This window comes from Rhipicephalus microplus, unplaced genomic scaffold (assembly GCF_043290135.1).
Source record: "Rhipicephalus microplus isolate Deutch F79 unplaced genomic scaffold, USDA_Rmic scaffold_50, whole genome shotgun sequence".
In the NCBI taxonomy this organism is placed as follows: domain Eukaryota; kingdom Metazoa; phylum Arthropoda; class Arachnida; order Ixodida; family Ixodidae; genus Rhipicephalus; species Rhipicephalus microplus.
In genome coordinates, this window is record NW_027464623.1 from 2,167,325 (window position 1) to 2,182,495 (window position 15,171).

Below are 15,171 nucleotides of genomic sequence, written 5' to 3' on the forward strand. Positions count from 1 at the left end.
TGAAGAGATGGATTAGGTCGAAATTGTTTATTCAAATCACTAATCACAGGAATAGGGGGGTGGTGATAGCAGGCATACCAAGTTTATTAGAAGCCTGATACACTCGTTTATATCCGTTGTTCGTGCATGAAACCCAGCAATCCTCGGAAGCTGGTCTGGTCAGCAATTAACCGTTATTCATTAAAACGGCAGAGACCAACCGCAAGAGAAACTAAAGAGGAATGAAAGGCGTTTCAGCTTTTCGAGTTCGGCTGCACAAGGCTACGGCAGCATTGTTCTCACAGCCCGTGGCTGTTTACGCGCTACTAATTATTCAAACATATCAAGGCGAGATATATGAGTGAGCTCGTATTCATTTATTTATTTGATTTGATTTGTATGCACAATACACAGATACGCAAGAATACCGAGGAAAGAGGGAGAGAGCATGCTGGCAACTGCCACCTTGAGGGGCACAACGCCAGCTCACTCTTTCGGAAGGAGGGAGGGAAGAAACACAGTAAACAAAGATTAGAGGGATGAAAGAGGAAAGAAGATTAGGAATGAAAAAAAATGACGAGGGCTACGACGAATACCAATAAAGAACAAGGAAATACAACGTCTCATAACCAGACGAGGAAAAGCTTTCTTTTGTTGTGCTTTGAAGTCATTAACTTCGACTAATCTAAGTGATTAATTACAATTCTGTAGCAATATGAGGGAACCACTCTAGCGATTTCCTATCAATATGCAGCTCCTGAATGAGGGGTGGGGGGGTCTAGCTTTTCTAACTTGGCGTGCGATGCTATATAAAGGAAGCCTATTACCTTAAATGCCGTTGGCCTAGGACGCTAGTATTAAGATAGAACGTTGTGTATGTTGACTACAGCCATAGATACCTACTAGGAATTACATCTTCGGTTTATTAGTATAATACTTAGAGTACTTGAAACTTCACTTGTTCATGCATTTTTCTGCCAGCAAATGTTGCAGGCATAGCAACTGCAAATCTCTTAATGTTTTATTGGTGTGATGTACTCGGAGGAGTGAAAATTGGTTAAAAAGAGGACAATTTCCTGCACATAATTTTTTATTTATTAATGCCCATGAATATATGCAAGTACGTAAACATTCCTGCGTGCCATCACTTTTAATCTTATTCGAGCATAAATGTATAATGTGACAGACTAAGCATGTGGAAGTGGCAAGACCACTTTGGACGTGCGCTCTCCTAGAGCTATGCAATTTCTGTCGAGGGACGGCTTTTTGCGCTCCCGTAGTAGAGTACCGAGTGCTCTAAATTGTTCAAAACTTTTTCCAAACACACTTCGAGGCTCACGGGATGGCTTAATGCTCTCTTATAGTAGAGTACTCAATACTTTAAATCGTTATTCATTTTTTTTTAAACCGACACTTCTAGGCTTTACCGGAGTTGAGTTGGGGAGCACGGACTTTGCGTTGGTCATGCATTTTCCGGAAAATTGCTTGGGCACAGAACGCTTTTTCTCGTAAATTTGTCTAATTAGAAATATTGAAGCGAAGCTCTTTAACGTCTGGGTTCCAGAGGATCAGCTACACAAAAAAATGGACGCAATAAGGAAGTACTTGTAGCGTGCGGATAAAATTTAGTAATCTGGTATCTTCGCGTAAAAAAAAACTGTACAGGGCGTAGAGACAACGCAGAAAAGTTGACAAGTTGGAACGTACTTGTTCCGGCCATCACACACAAGACACGAATTGAAAAAAAAAAATACACGTCACAAGCGCAGTCTACCACCTTCAAATTGAACAAAACAAAACACGTGATATATAAAACAGAAAGGACGAGCTGACAAAACATTACCACCCTGCACCAAGCGTCTGAAGTCCAGGCTGCCCCTTTCGGTGTGCTTGTGCTGACTTTGAGCGCGTCCTCCAGAGCTACGCCTTATCTATTCCTTGTTTCGCTCAAAAAATGAAGGAACTCATCAACGCACAGGACCTAACATCTTAAACCCTGTCCATCCAGAGGGCCTGTGCAAAGGCCGTCAGCTTTGACCTGATGGTCCTAGGGTGGGCTTTGCCCGGTGACGTTGAGTTTACTCGCGTCTACTGTAGACCGAATGAACTTGTATCACTTACCCCTCGCCAAGCTTCTAATCTGGTGTCTTGTAGATACGAAAACTTGGCATCACTGAACTGTAGTAATGCTTTGCACTGCCTATGTGGCCGGCTGTGTGGTTATGCTGTGGAGCTGAAATAAATGCTGTAGTGAACAGGCACAAGGACAAGCGTACCTGTGATACCGGAGAAGCCTTTGAAATAATGGGCTGTTTGATAATAAGGATATGATGTCAGGTGTCTGATAATAAGGTGTATGAGTGTATGATCATTTGAAGCAATAGGGTGTTGAAATGAAGTGTATAATCCTGCAGTCATTAACTTGCACTGTTTGCGAGGTTTCGCATATACAAGAGACATGATTAGAACCTTCAATGGGGGGGTGATTAGAAATTGTCACTGCCTTCAGTTGATAAGTCTCACTGCTCTCTCAGAGCCTTGGTCTGCCTACCAGTAAAATTGGGAGGGCTCAGCATACCCAACCTAGTTGTAATGTGCCGCATGTTGGCTCTCAAAAACACCTTGGGCACTCTTAGGGAACTCATCGTATCGAGGCAGGAGACTCCTAGTGTATCTGCTAGGAACCTATAGAACATTTGTTTTGGTTTAGCAAACGACACGGGACCAGCTGCCGAACAGGCACCGGCGTATTGCACACATGTTATAAAATATTTGCAACAGTGGCAAAATGATTTTCCAGTTCAAGAACTTGTGGAAATGTCCCTCACCGACATGAGCGAATCTGAAGCATTGAAAAGCCTATCTGAAAAACAACACCGGAAGTGCCGGGAGAAAATATGTTGGACTCTTACAAACACGTCTCTCCGAGGTCCGTGACCTAAGCTGGCTTAGCGAATGGGAGGCTTTACCAACGGCCGACCGCCTTGCAGCGTGGTGCCCTCCACCACAAGGCCGCAATGCGGTCGCGTCGAAACGCTGAACCATGTATTCCATGAAGGTATAGTAGCGCGCAGCATTTGGCGCATGGTTACCAGAATGTTCCAAATAAGCATTTAGTGGAAGTCTAGCCACAGGGATAACTTCGTCGAAATCTTAGTGGCTATCGGAGCCTTCGTCTTATGGAAGCGGAGGGGACTGGCCCATCTGAGGGGACGCCCTCAGAGAGAAGTGATTCCTCTGCTACATCGGCTCAGAAACGTAATGCTTATGCATCTCAACGCAGAACTAGTCATGCTGGGAGAGGAGGCTTTCCTCCGACGCTGGTCTACGCGATTTATTATCGTAAAAAACAACAGAGTGTCCATGCCTTCCCTCCCCTATTGAGGAGGTGGGCTAGAGCTTGTACCACTGTGACATTACAGTGTGTATTTTCCTTTTCTTCTTTAGAAACATGTCCTTTTTGTGCAATATTTTTCTTGAGCGCGAGAGCAAACTGTCCTCACAGGTGAATGCAAAACATCACCCTACACTGTGAATGACCCCCCCTCCCCCCTTGTTTGTCCATGTAGCCTTACTGTATATTTAGGTTTAATCATCTCGACGTCATCAACGTCCTGCCTTTGTTGTACAATTTTCGCATTGTACGTCACTGCATACGCTATAAGTTCTTTTCGCTGTATATAACAGCTTGCATTGTACATACGCATTGATTAGCATTGTCCATTTTTCTGTGTGCACATAAGCTGTGTAAGATATATCCGGAAATGAAATTCTCTTAAATCACTGCTCTCCCATAGAGTACGAAGTAGTCGAAATCGTTGACCACTTATCTCTAAACACAGTCTCATTCTAGTCCGCGCCTAGTTCTATCCGCTATACGCGGCATTAGTAATTTAGCGGGACCGCTCAGTGCTTTCCCATACATGAGTACGAAGTACTTGAAATCATTAAACATTTTTAGGGGCGAAACTTCTTAAAGCGGCACCCGTTCGTCCCTCGTCGTAGTCGTAGGGCGTTACCAGTCTTATGCTTTGACCTGCAAGGTGGTGCCAGTGGGAGAGTTCTCCTGTGCGTTGTTGAACAATTAAAAATTCGCAGCGCGCGAGTTAACTAAAAGCCGAATTCTCCTGTCTCTCATTCGCCGTTATCAGCCATCGGCATGTACATTGAGCACTATCTGACAAGAAAGGGTGCTGCGTTATATTCGCTGGGCGTAACCTCCTTGGTTTTAGAAAGGTTTAGCGAGCGTTGGGCCCCAGTGCCGTGAATGCAGTGAACTAGTATATACCATGAACTCGAGGTGGTTAAAGGGTGGAAGTAGACAAGAAGCGTAAGCGGTAAGAAAGTCTGCGTGTGCCACCTCTTGTTTAGTCCTTCGAATGTCATCTGCGTGGGGGTTCTTTCATATGCGGAATATTTGATGAAAACATGGTAAGATGGTGGTACTTGGAGTGTTGACTGGATGGAAAACGGACAAAACAGACAGTTGCATGGACGGAGGCACTGTTGGCTGCACAGATGGATGGACGCATAAACGGACGCAGCGGCGGATGCATGGACGAACGCAGGGATGGACACACGGATGGACGTGCGGATGCACGAACAGACGCACGGACGGACGGGTGGATGGACGCATGGCTGGTAACACAGACGGACACATGGACGAATGGAAGCAAGGACGAACAGACGAATGGATTCTTCGCCCCACTTTCTATCATTCCCCCCGTGGATATGCTAAAATTTTTTTTCTAAACACAAGTTATTTTTGCTGTATATAACAGCTGGCACTGTACATATGCATGATTATCATTGTCTATCTTTCTGTGTGCACATAAGCGATGAAAGATATATCTGGAAATAAAATTCTCTTAAACCAGAAGACGCACTTCGAAAGAACCTTTTACAAAAACTAATAGTACAGTACCTATGTACTCTGAATCGTTACCCAGTTTTTCTAAATACACAGACAGCGCTTGTGGGGTATACTTACTCTGAATCGTAAACCCTGAACAGTAATTACTCTGAATCGTATACAATTTTTTCTAAAACACAAACTTTCTTGCATGTGTTGGTTTTAATGAGGGTGTAAAGAAAAAAAAGGCATAATAATTCGTATAAATGGCAGAATGACTTGAACAATTTTGCCTCAAAGGTGTCACCGTTTGCATAGAAAGGAAACGTCACGCCAGTTTTTGTAGTTTCGAAACAAGCGCGTTTCTTGTGTAATACAGCATTTAATTTTTAGAGCTCGTTCGGTTCCTGCCAGTGTGATAACATAGTCAATGCGCAACATAAAAGCGAGGATCGTTGAGTATGTGGCTTTTTGATTCCTCAATATGATAAGTAACGAAAGCATATAAAGTTACTAGCGCAACATGCTGTATACCATGCACCCCTCAGAGTCATATTCGCAGCAGTGAAAGGGCTCTCAATTACAGCGAAAGCTGTTACGATATCGAAACACGGCTCACGTGCGGTGCCGTAGATGGCGCTGCTGCCGCCGGTGTACGTAACCAGTATCGCAAGAAATAAGAAAAAAAAACATAGCAATTATAACACACCAAGGACACAATGGGATTCGAGCCCACTTCCACTGCGTGCCAGCCCAGTATTCTACCACTGAGCCGCACCGCAGCTGGAAATTATTTTCTAAACTGACCTTAAGCATGCTTGATTTCGGGAAAGATTGGCGTAAATATGAGTACTAAGGCGTTTCGGAACATCAAAGGAACAATCAAGCGTCACAAAATGCGAATTGCTTGAGGAGTGGGTCGTTATAAGCTCCAACCCAATAAAAAAAACTTAAAACATTAGATCACCTAATAAATATGGCGCATATCCACTTAGACATAATTTTTCATCGTCGTCAGCAACTGGATAAAAGCATTTCACGAAATTCCTAGCAAGTGTGTAGCGGATACCACGCTTCTCCCGAAAATGACGAAGGATCGCATAATAAATGCTGACCTACTGAATTAAATATAATTATGATTATTTATGGCTTAGTGGGTGCCCAGACAGTGTGCTTGTAAAAGTTACATTAGGAGAGTTTGGTGATATGTGCGTTTAAAGTCCGAAAACTACCATATTATTAGGAGAGACGCCGTAGTGGAGGGCTCCGGAAATTTGGTCCACCTGGGGTTCTTTAACATGCGCCCAAATCTGAGCACACGGGCCTACACCATTTCCGCCTCCGCCCCGCCGCGGTGGTCTAGTGGCTAAGGTACTCGGCTGCTGACCCGCAGGTCGCGGGTTCGATTCCCGGCTGCGGCGGCTGCATTTCCGATGGAGGCGAAAATGTTGTAGGCCCGTGTGCTCAGATTTGGGCGCACGTTAAAGAACCCCAGGTGGTCGAAATTTTCGGAGCCCTCCACTACGGCGTCTCTCATAATCATATGGTGGTTTTGGGACGTTAAACCCCACAAATCACTCAATCAATCAACCATTTCCACCTCCATTGGAAATGCAGCCGCCGCAGCCGGGATTCGATCCCGCGACCTGAGGGTCAGCAGCCGAGTACTTTAGACTATAGTGTTTAGAGTACTTTAGTGTCGTAAGGAACAGGACGATTGTGCACGTAACATTAGCAGTTTCAAACTATTACTGAATGTCTACTGCAAATATAGATATGTACTTGCAGTTGGCATTTTAGAATATCTTTTGCGTGGCGAAGTGGGCAATAACAACTTATTTAATAGCCTACTGAGCCGTATATCTTCACTTTGCGAAAAGGGCGAAAAACGCGTCAACCTGCCCACTTTCTCGACACTTTAGCAGCTGTTGATGATTATGTCAGAGCACTTTGTAATAGGTGGGCCTTTATAACACTAACTCATGGTGTGATTCACGTGTTTTGATGTCTGGTGCGATAATATGCCTCTGAAGCGCAATATTACAACCGGTAAGATATCCGTTATGGTCCCTTTAACGGTTGTATGGTTGCGTGGCAGAATAATAAAATCTCCTTAGATGTCAAAACATGTGCGTTGCATCACAAGGGGACCTTTTAGAGGACCACCCATTACATTCCACTTCATACCATACATATAAATTTTTCCCCGTGGAAGGTTCTGGTAATATCGCGGCTCTGTGGTAAATTACCTGCTCACCACACAGACAGCCTGGGTGTGATTTCCGCTCGCACTTAAAATTTGTTCATTTATTTCATTTGCATTTTCCTCACTTTTTTGGTTATAAACAAGACAAAGATTTTTCGCTTAGATTTTCGAAGTACCCTGACTTCGAAATTCTTAAAAAACGAGCTATTCATGGCTGTAGCGTTAAAACCAGCCTCACTTACAGACGTGTCGCTTGTGGACGCGTTTTTTCATGCACCTCACATGTAAATGCTCGGCTTGTTTTCGCACTTTTTATTCTTTCATGAAACAAAAAAATCGAACACACCACAACTAGTGATTTATCTAACACGTGAGATAACCAAACGTGAAAAGATGTTGGTGCACATAGTTGAAGCAGTTTCCAAAAAAAGAATGCATGCGCAACATCGTGTTTTTTCTTCGTGCGTATCTTTCATATTGCTATATAAGTCTTTGTATGTCGTTAGATTTTTTTGTAAATAGTTGTATGATAAATTTGTTTGTCTTGATTTTGCCTTATGCACACTTTTTCAGGTATATTCCTTAATGCGCAACCACACTTGCAAAGCTTAACATAATAGTCTCGCAATACAATAAAATCATAATAACAATACTAATAGTACTACCAATAATAATAAACAAACATCAATAACAGAAACATGGTCGTCATATTTGCAGTGTATGCGATCGAGAAAGTTTACTGACATAAAAACGAGCTTTTCAATAAATAGCCGCATGATTCAAAGATGCAGATTGCACAAGGCGGTAACTGTAGCTTACCATATCCTATCCCTGACGAGTTAAAAGGGCCATCAAAAGACTATAGAGAGCTTTTTCCATAATTAGAGTCCTCAAATACTTCTCTAGGGTACTGCTCCCACTTTTTTTTTGTTCTGATTAAACGACTGTGAACGTTGCATTACATATTATCCCTCCATGCATCACACACTTTCCAACTTTCTTGAAGCGAACGAAATCGACCGCTATTTATTATAAAAACACAGATAACTCTTACCTTTCTCCGGTCGACCCAACAAGCGCTTCCTTCTTCTTGCGGTGCTTTCCCAGAGTAAGTCGTCTAGCGAAACACTCAAACTTCACGGGTATAGTCACAGAATCAGAGAAGTCAACGTACAGTCACAAAACTTGATGGGGCCTTAGGTTTATAAAACAAACCAAGGTGTCTAGCGCTTTCCTCCTCCCATTTCTTCTTCTTGGTCTTTCCACGACAGCACCAGCGTACTTTTTTTTTCTGGAGCTCGCAAAACTTTCAATGGCAGACTCTTCACTCTCAGCAGAGCTCGCTGAGTGTCGCGCCGACTTCGACGCCAGGAGAAGAGCAGACGCTGCCGCGCGCTCAACTTTTGGAGCCCGCTCTGGGCGAGCCGGGAGCGCGCAGTTCGACGGCCGTTTCCCTCAACCCCGGGAGGCGGAGCCTAGACTCTCCCTTTCTCCCCTTGTTTCAACGCGCATTCTGTCTTCCCTTCACTTTCTCCCTCTTCTCTCTCGCACGCACGCCCGCGCCCACACTCAAAATCACTTTTTTTTTTTTCAAGGCTGGTACCCTGTTCTTTTGCTTTCACATTCCCTTACATTTATCTCACTTTTTGAAACAGCGCAGCCATTTTAAATCAGGCCTGCGCCTTCTGCGTGTCTGCCTGGTGTCTCGCATGGGACGCGACCCGTGGCAGGAAGGGGGTGGGGGAGCGAATAAACGAATGAAAGAAAAGTGATGATTTTCACAAGTTTTGAACTAGATGTGGCTAAACCTAACGTTGCTTTCAGTGCTGAATCTCAAGATGGTGATGGTAACCTGCCACGATGGTATTGTCGTTACGGTGACCGACTAGTGTTCGAAGGTTGCGAGATCGATACCCGCTGGCGGTGGTCGCAATTCGATAGAGGTGAAATGACAGAGATAGGCACTTGGAAAGGTACTGACTCCCCTCTTTCGAAAGCAAGTTTACTCTGCCATACAAATCAGCGTACCGTTGGTCGAAACTTCAGCTCTTGTGTACAGCGGCGACTTTTTTGTCTGTCAGCGCCATATTAGGGAACAATGTTACAAAATATTGCTCCTTGATGTGAGCTTTATAGGCATAACTTTGAGCTTAAATCAAGTGGAACTTAATTTAGTCGTATGCAAATATACACAGAAAAACATCAGGCCTGCGCGAAAGGCGCAGCGTAGTCACAGCGAATGCTAGAAGAGCCTTTCAGAGCCTTTTCAAAGCACCCATTGGGTAACTACTGCAAGCGCACTTGCTTGATACCCACTAGGGCATTAATCATAATCTTTTGAGTAGTAGGCCGGCATTCGCTATACTGGGTGCCAGCGAATGGCACCCAGCAGACCCGGGTTTTAAGCCCCACAGTGTTTTTGGTGCTAGGTTTTTATTTTGCTAATTTCGTGCGTTGTGCTACGGACACAGGCGACGGCGGCGGACAATTTCGCGTGACCCGAGTTGTGATCTCATAATAGCTTTTGCTGCAAAAAAATTGCTGCGTATCAATGGAGTGAATGATGCGGAGTGGGGCGAAGTTTCAGAAGGTTTTATCGGTAAACCGGGAATCGTCCGTTCATCTGCGCGTCCATCGTCTGTCTGTCTGTCTGTCTGTCTGTCTGTCTGTCTGTCTGTCTGTCTGTCTGTCTGTCTGTCTGTCTGTCTGTCTGTCTGTCTGTCTGTCCGTCTGTCTGTCTGTCTGTCTGTCTGCCTGCCTGTCTGTCTGTCTGTCTGTCTGTCCGTCCGTCCGTCCGTCCGTCCGTCTGTCCGTCCGTCTGTCCATTCATCTGTCCGTCCACACCTGCTGAGTGAACTAGGCGATTATGTACCAAGAGAGACAGGCATGTACAGACCCACGGCTTAAGAAGCTTCGCGCCTAAAACTGTCCCTTCTCTATGATAGGTAAAGATTTCGCTGACTCTACGTGTGCGCCAATACAAGATATACGCTTATCAGAGGGCACAGGAATCGTTCAAAGAAGAGACGCGTAAATGCGGCTACGCCAAGAAAACTTGCGCATGCCCATACTACCATATGATGGCACTATTCATACTATGTCATAACGTCGGGGTACGGTAGGAACCAAACTAGTTTTTTAAAAAAATTCTGTAATTAGTTTTTCATGGCGCACTCCCGCTTACCGGTACATTTTCTTTTTACATTCTGGCGAGTTGGCATATCATTTCACACAAAGAATAATATGTGGAAATTTCGTATCAGTACCTCCGCAAGTACTAATGAATTAAAGAACATGATATTCACCTTTATTTCTCATAGGATCACAGCCCACAAGCAGTGAATTACGTATCCGATGCTCTAGCATTTGACTTTTAGCTGCGATGAAAGGCGCCTCATTATAAACTTCTTAGTAAACTGCATATTCGTACTTAACACTTGAGTTTTTTTGTGTGTTATACGCATGTAATAAAACACACATACAGTGCGTGATAGCAATGTATATCTGAAACATCGAGCCTAAGCTCTTCGTAGAGTACTAACTCCAAATCGTTAACCACTTTTTCTAAACACACATATTCGAATAAATCACAGGAACGTTACTTATGTTTCGTTTCTTGTGCTGTAACGATCCTTAAGAAAGCTTCGAAGCATTGAATTGGGTGAAAAATCGCAGTTTTTTTCGGTGATACACGAATGTTGTGGGATAGGACCCCACGAAAGAAAAGAGTGATTTTTCGTAACTGACGCAAACCCAAACGTATAGGACTACTATTATCAGTAACGTCATCTTTAAAGCTTACTGTAAAATGGCTCCTGATATTCTTATGAAACAACGTCGCTGGGCCTTTTTCCGCCGTTAAAAATCAAGTGCTTCATGCTCCGCGTGTACTTGAAGGTAGCACAAGTTTCACTCTAAAAAATGCATCACTGTGGGCATAGGTTTTATGTGGCAAAAACAACTTTACGAGCTCTGTGTTAGACATTGATTATCGTCGAAAGGAACGACGACTGCTTCATCGAATACTGAGACGAAACGGTGGCAAAAAAAGTTGAAGCGAACGTGACCGGGAACGCGCATAATGAATAAATAGACAACAAAAACAATTAAACAAGCTTTGCTGTAGTCTTGCCAAGCGCATGTTTTCGTGTAAAGTGTGCATCACTGCAAGCATTATGTTTGTGTGGCAAAAACAACTTGTAAGGTGCTGTTACAGGATGTTGTTTACCATCACGTGGAACGACGACTGCATTAGAGAATACTGATATGGAACCGAGCCAATAAAACTTGAAGCAGAGGTTAGCGTAAACGCACCTAAGTATTTACATAGATAATAAAAAAAGAATTCTTCCTTCCGCTCTGTTTTCTTTTTTGCTCATTTTCGTCTGTTTTTACGTTGATTTCTATTATTTCCTTAGTTTAATAAACGCGAAGCATTTCTTAGCAAACTTTAGTGACTTTGAGTGTATCTATCTAGCTATCTAGCTACCTATGGCTTTTAGCTCTCCTAGCCGTTTCAATAATGGTATCGATACCAAACTTGGTATGGCATAACATGACTGTAAAAAGAACATATTTCCCTAGTCATAACATGAAAATCATGATATGTACATCAAGAATCTCATAATTTACATTTCATGGTTCTGCAGCTCTTGCGGTGGTTTCCTTCACATGGCATGTTGCGAAACTGGTATGGTATGGGGGGGATTGCATAGCGAACACAAGCGACAGACTCTAACATGAAAATCGTGACATGTGTGTCATGTAACAACTTGACTACAAGCCACACTAATGATGCGCTCGCAGCCGTTTCGCTAGCTTCAATTATACCACATTTGGTATTATGGGACGTGAATGGATGAGGAAGGTATGTGACTGGTGCAAACATGATAAACAAGAGATGTGTGTCATGTAACAACATGACTACTTGCTACGCTCATGATGTGCTAGTGGCGGTTTTGCTAGCTTCACATGTACCAAACTTGGTATTACGTGATGCGAAGTGACGACTTAAGTAAATGACACATCCAAACATGATAATCACAACATGCGTGTCATGTAACAACATTAATACATGCCACACTGATGACGCGCTCACTGTCATTTCGCTTGCTTCACATATGCTAAATTCGGTATTACGTGACGCCAATGAATGACGAAGGTATGTGGCTGGTGCAAACATAATAATCATGAGATGCGTGTCATGTGAAAACATGACTACATGCCACAGTAAAGGTGCCAATACATTTCAACGTGACGCGGTGAGCGTGCTCGCTGGCGTTTATTTCGTCGCATCACGCCGGCGTTGCCACGCAAGGCGCCGTCCCTGCCATATACTCACAGGCGCGCGCTGCGTTACTTTGACGTATGCACGTTTCAGCAGGTCCGGCGTCCCTCCGTCACGCAAAGAGGGAGACGCAGAGTTGTCTGGGTAACGCATCGGCGTGAAATGCAGCAAGTCGCATTTCGCACGGGTTGCGGTCGGGCCGCGCCGACGGACGCTGGTCGCGCCTGGCGTCAGACTATAGAGTGCTCGCGTTTTGCTAACGTAGCGTCACTGTGTTCAGCGTGCGCGTGCGTCAACGATGCATTGAAGTATATTGTGCCCTTCGTGATGCACTCGCGGCCGTTTTGCTAGCTGCACATATACCAAATTCGGTGTTACGTGACGTCAATGGATGACGAAATATATGACTGGTGCAAAAATGATAATCCTGACACACGTGTCATGTAAGAACATAACAGCATACCCCTCTCAAGACGTGCTCGTGGACGTTTCACTAGCTCCACATATACTAAATTTGGTATCACGTGACGTGAATAGATGACGAAGGCAAAGAACACATTCAAACATGGTAATCATGATCCGGAAGTCATGTACGGCATCATTAACCTCCACTTCGTAACGTTGGGCTGATTTTAAAGTGACATATCAAAAATTTTCACACGTGCTTCGCATATCATCGATTCCCACTGTACGTGGGATCTGCTATTTTTGTTAACTTGTCCCTATCTTTTTTTTTTCTTTCTCTGTGTACCTGCTCCTTCAGTTTATTATTTTTATCTTTGTCTCTGTGTCACTCTATTTTTGTGTTGGTCTATTTATTTCACACTATTTTCCTTCTTAGCGTTTTGTCTGTGTTATGCTTAATTTTTTCTTTTACTTCTTCTCGTACTCATTTTTCTCGTCGTCATTCTTGCATTCCCTCCCCTCCCTAAATTAGCAGGGACAGTTGGGCGGGTTGGTTAAAAAATGGCCTCATCACCTTTCCTTCCCTTTCTCACTCTTTTCTGTGTTTCTCGCCCATTTGTGAGATCAAGCAAAAAAAACGAAACTCGCCGAGTTCTGAATTCACTTAGGATTACTCGAAGGCAAAAGCTAATACTTTTGTTTGCTCTCAGCCAATCCAATGATGCTGCCCTACCACTCTCCTAAACCTTTCTTCACCTAAATTTATTCTGCATATCCTCGATGATCGTGATGACGATTATTGGCGTCGCTCTTCCCTGACGCCATGGCAGGCTGATGGTAAGATTTTGTGTTTGATGAGGCATCTAAAGCTTTCGCCATCATAAAAACGGTGAAACATGTGACGAAAAATACCAGCCTTACCGTAATTGGTTTAGCCTTGTCTGTAAATACCTTTCCTGTTATGGCCGCTTGTCGGCCGAGTGTACTTTCTCGCTAATCTCGAGTGCACGTGCTCTATTCTTGTTCAGGGCGGCTGCAAATGGGCGGAGTCCAATTACAAGGTCAGCCGTGTTCAGTTACCTGCTAAGGCTTCGCGTTTGTCAAACTCCAGCAGGACTTTGTGCTTTTTGTTACATCGTGAGTTTGACACATACTACATCCTAGTTTAGTTTGTTTTTGTGACTACCTTGCTGCATTTATAAAGCCATGCACGTCGTTTTTGTTGGTTGAAGCTTTTCAATGCATTTTGCTACTTTGGGGCAGGCAGTGAGCCTATTTTTGGTGCCATCTTTATTGAAAAAATGAGTACTGAGGGCCTTTGGCAATGGCCTTGGAGATGGTCGATGCGTAGCACAGCCGAAGCGAACGACCGCACTTGGCCAATATTTTTCTTTCCCGCCATTGGTTGTATGAAACGGAGTCTGTGGTGTTATGAGGGTCGCGTATCGATCAGTGTGCCGCTCCATGAACCGGCAATTCGTCGTTGCTATCTGGTCCAACTTTTCGTGGAGCACATTTTTATGTTGCAATGTTTGGGCGCTGCGTTTCGAAATACGAGATAGTCTGTGGAAAGGAAATTGTTGTTTCGAAAACAGTTTTTTTTCAGTTAGTGAAACGCTTTGCGAGTGAAAACTGGTATCAAACTAGTATCAATCATGTGACGCAAAGAACTTGGAATTACTCTAGCGATCTGTAGTCAGGACTAAATATACATTTGAAAAAATGGTTAACGTTCGAACAAAAAGATCTGGCTCAAGTGAATGCTACTAAACTAGCTCGTATACTACCAGCATCGCCTAGTTTTAGCAGTTGTTGGCGAGTTTTTGAATTAATTAAATTATTTCCTGGTGTTCTATTACCACTCCTCCACTTACGGAAGTTCGCCACGATCTTTTTGTCATCATTTTGTGGTTACGCAAAGCACATGCCATTTTGATCACCACTCTGAGCATATTAGTCCTGGAAAGGTGCTTGGTGTCTATACGTAGGAACACAAGAGAACTTAAGAAACGTTGTCTTACCCCTTTTACTTTTATGAAGCCTGCACTTTTATGAAGCTTGCACTAACGCTTACCCGCCCTTGTGGCGTAGGGGTCAAAATGCTTGGACACTGACCCGAAGGCCCCAGGTTCGATCACAGCCGCGGTAGTCTCATCCCAATTTAAGCGGAATAATTATAATAATAATTTAAGCGAAATGCTGGAGGCCTGTGTTCTGTGCGACGTCAAGGCCCTTTAAGGAACATCAGGTAGGAAAAGTGTCAGGAGCCTTCCACCAAAGTCGAACTTTTAGGGTACTCCGCTATGAAACAAGTGAACAGAAAACACGCAGTAAACGCGAAAGGTGCTGACAACTGGCTCTATTGCCTTCTTCAGGGTATACATATGTGTGTAATTATTGCTCAAAAATCACTGTGACAATCACGTTTTGATTTAACTTAAC

The 15,171-nt window shown here is 43.8% G+C and overlaps 1 protein-coding gene across 1 annotated transcript in view; it reads right to left on the bottom strand.

Annotated features, from left to right (window-relative positions):
- LOC142788271 (orexin receptor type 2-like) overlaps positions 1–8,436 on the bottom strand; it is a 96,245-nt gene extending 87,809 nt beyond the window's left edge. The window contains exon 1 of the mRNA XM_075884878.1: positions 8,092–8,436. The gene's annotated coding sequence lies outside the window, so the exon portion shown is untranslated. The remainder of the gene's footprint in view (positions 1–8,091) is intronic.
- Positions 8,437–15,171: the final 6,735 nt, after the last annotated feature.